The sequence below is a fragment of the Grammomys surdaster genome, unplaced genomic scaffold (genome assembly GCF_004785775.1).
Source record: "Grammomys surdaster isolate TR1022 unplaced genomic scaffold, NIH_TR_1.0 190, whole genome shotgun sequence".
Lineage (NCBI taxonomy): Eukaryota > Metazoa > Chordata > Mammalia > Rodentia > Muridae > Grammomys > Grammomys surdaster.
The window spans coordinates 817,201-820,999 of record NW_021604635.1 but is presented as its reverse complement, the minus strand read 5'-3'; the positions used below and the strand labels follow the sequence as shown (position 1 = coordinate 820,999).

The 3,799-nt window shown below is 39.7% G+C and overlaps 1 protein-coding gene across 2 annotated transcripts in view; it reads left to right on the top strand.

The window, feature by feature from the left end:
• Positions 1-3,799, top strand: part of Pdss2 (decaprenyl diphosphate synthase subunit 2) — a 231,586-nt gene that overhangs the window by 75,646 nt on the left and 152,141 nt on the right. The window lies entirely within an intron of this gene.

Genomic DNA, 3,799 nt, shown 5'->3' with positions numbered 1-3,799 from the left:
CAGTCAGCATCAGCATCATTTGGTACAGTCTGATCTCCACGCATGTGTGTGGTGGTCCGTGCACACAGCCAGCATCATTTGGTAGATCTCTTTTTTTTTTTCTCGTCTAGGAATCTTCAGTAGAAGGGCTGTACAGGGATCAATTTCAGTGTTTGAATTGGTTTGTATTTGTTAAACATTGTGAGGTTATGAGTCCTTTGTGAGTTACCCGTCTGTTCTTTCTAATGCTGCTAGAAGAGTGTCACGCTCACTTCACTCTGAGAGAACAAGTTCCCAAACTGTAATGTGTGACATTCTCACACATTACATACAGTGAGTGCAGAAAGCTCAGACCAAGGTCACTTCTCATGGTTCACCTGCCTTTTGTCTTTCAAATAGCTTGTTTCTCTTGTACATTAAGGTAGATGCTAACTAAATTGGTATGCTCCCCACCACTACCCCCACCACCACCCTGCCCCCAGACCCAGATCCTCCTGTAAGAATGGCTTGACAATCTTGCAAATGAAAATCTACTTAGATGTTTGTCTAGCTTTTCCAAACTGCCTCTGTTAGAACTCAAAACTTTACCTTATATACTTTGTAGAAAACCTGAGCAAATTTAGCTCAGATTATGAGAGAAAATACACAAAGGTTTAAAATGATTATTAGCAACTTGGTGTCAGTGGAAAGCGAATGGCTCACATATCTCCATCCTGTCAGTAGTCCCACTGATTTCTGGCTTCCTGACTTTGAGCCTGCCCTGGTTGTCAGCTGTTGGCTTGTACATCCAGATAACTGTGCACACATGTATGAGGTAAACAGCTGTGCACATGTGTACAAGGTAAATACTAGCTGTGTATATGTGTATGAGGTAAATGGCAACTGTGCACATGTGTATGAGGTAAATGCTAGCTATGCACATGTATATGAGGTAAATTCCCAGCTGTGCACATTTCTATTAGGTAAATGCCAGCTGTGTACATATGTATGCGGTAAATGCCAGCTGGGTACATGCATGTGTATGAGGTAAATGCCAGCTGGGTACATGTGTATGAAGTAAATGCCAGCTATGTACATATGTATGAGGTAAATGCCAGCTGGGTACATGTATATGAGGTAAATTCCCAGCTGGGTACATGTGTATGAGGTAAATGCCAGCTGGGTACATGTATATGAGGTAAATGCCAGCTGGGTAGATGTGTATGAAGTAAATGCCAGCTGGGTACATGTGTATGAGGTAAATGCCAGCTGGGTAGATGTGTATGAAGTAAATGCCAGCTGGGTACATGTGTATGAGGTAAAAGCTGGCTATACTTGATTGTTTCTCAGCCTTTTAAAATTGCGGTTCCATACATGACGGGTGTTCAGAAGTAAATCATTCTTACGTCACAGAAGATACAGCCATTTCAGAAGTCAAGATTTATCAAAAATCTACTAGATAGAGAATTGACAAAGTTGGATTAAAATCCTGTTTTTATTGTAGATAGATAGTTCTGTAACTCAGGGGCCTGTTTTCTGTGTGTATGTAGTACCCCATGATGTTTGTTCAGGTTTCTACCTTCTTATCACCCTCTCTGAAACAACTCTTTTGTTCATCCTTGCAATGTGGAGTCTCAGCAGTCCAAACAGAACTTCTGTCTGGAAAATTAGTACACATCAGTCACATGAAAGCTTTCCAGAGAACACTGTACATAGAACACATACCTGCAGGCCCAACACTTGGATCCCGAGGCAGAAGACTCACAGCTGAGAAGCTACAGAACAAGACCCTGTCTCAAAAAAAACCCAAAAACAAAAAAACAACTCTCCCCCCCCCAAAAAAATCCCACAGATCTTTTTAAATAATCTAAATGAGTTTTTACTTGAGGGCGTAGAATCTCAGTTGTGTTTAGGAATAACTCTGATTTATAATTCTAGGCCACTTTCTGCAATCAGACTTGATGTAGTAATTTATCAGTTGCCTGGGTGTTTTACACACTTGCTAATGTAAAAAGTAATTTGGCATAGGAGTTTGGGAGGCCACCAATTTGTTTCTGTACCACTGAAGTCAATTTGTTTGTCTCCTGCTTCCTTAATTATTCAAGTGTAACTTTTGCTGGAGGCTTGTATCTGTAATGCCACAGTGAATTATTTAACATTTGAGGAAAGTACTGATTTGGGAGCGTTTTAATTTACCTCCAACTACTGGGGTTTATATTGTTGGTGTGTTTTTCTCTTTAGCTTGACTTTGATGTCAGCTAATGGCAAAAAATTCACCTGAGTGAATCACCTAAGGGACCCAAAGTGAGTTAGGTGATCATTTTGTTTGGCCTCAAGATATAACTGGTGCTGCAGACTTATCACATAATAGCTGAGAGAGACAGAATTTAGGCTACAATGTAATAAGTGTACTTGAGGGAAAGGCACAAGACCCACATTTATAAAAATGTCTTGTAAACATCTATCCAAGCCTTGTGCCAACAATAGCAGATTTAGAATTTATTTTATTAATCTTAACTTAAAAATATTAATTATAAGACCAATAGTGGATACGGGAATGGGCTGGAGATAGCTCAGTGGTCAAGCACTTGCCTTAGTATTCTCTAGTCCTTAGGCTCAGCTTCCAGTACAGTTTTCTTAACTAAATTTGCAAATATCTCTAACTATAGAATGAGAACACTTTTTAAACTTCCTATTTTACTACTAATAGCAGAATTTTTTGTTTTGTGTACAAAAGATATTTTGTAGCAAATAAAATATATATTGTACTTAAATTGAGATTTTTCTAATGTAATATTATTAAATTTAAAGAAATCCAAATGGTTGTCATTGCTGTTAGTATCATTATATAGGTAGTGTGGCCTTGCTTCAGGGTCCAGGGTAGCCTGAAACTGGCTATATAGCCTAGGGTGTTCCTGAATTCATGATTCTCCCCAACTCTGCAGCCTCACACATGCTAGGAGTGTAAGTTTGCTAACACTGGAGGCCTGCGTGAAATATTTCCCAATAGTTCAGCTTTCTCAATTGTTTTGCAAGAACCAATTTGAGTTACTCTCTTGTAAGTAGCAGTTAAAAACAAGTTGCAAGCTGTACATGTTAGTGTACTAACTGGAACATCAAAAGCTAATATGGAAGCAAGACCACAAGTTTAAGACCAACCTGGGCTACATAGTGAGTTCAGAGCTAGCCTAAGCTATATAAGGAGACTCCATGTCAAAACCCAAAACAGTTTGTATAAATGGAATACATTTTCCCTCCTGAAACACATTTAACAAACATATTCTTCTCTTCCCTAGTACCCAGCTAGGCTATGTTTTCCAGCTTCCCTTGCAGTTAGCTGGGCTATCTATCTGAAATCTAGCTAATACAGTTACAAAAAAGTGCCATTTATATTAACAATGTGACCCCAGTAGTTTGGAGATAAATTAAAAGGATCCCAAGTTAATATTTTCATCAAGTGTTAAGTAATTCATATTATAGATAGAAACCTCAGAGTGTTACTACTTCCTGCCATCGAAGTCCTGCACCGTGATGCATGTCGAGCAGATGCTCTTGGAGGCCCATTCAAAGATGCAGTGCTCTCTGGATCCCTCCTTGGAAGAGCACCAACCCATCCGTCAGTATCTATGCCAGCACCATGAAGGAAAGTCCACTTTAAGGCACTTAAATGTACTGTTAATTACAAACACTGCTCAAATTGCCCCACTGGACCACCAGTGGCAGCCCATATTCCTTGCTACCCGCCAAAATGCTCTGGATTCTCGAAACAAAGACAGACACACACACACACACTTTCTCTCTCTCTCTCTCTCTCTCTCTCTCTCTCTCTCTCTCTCTCTCT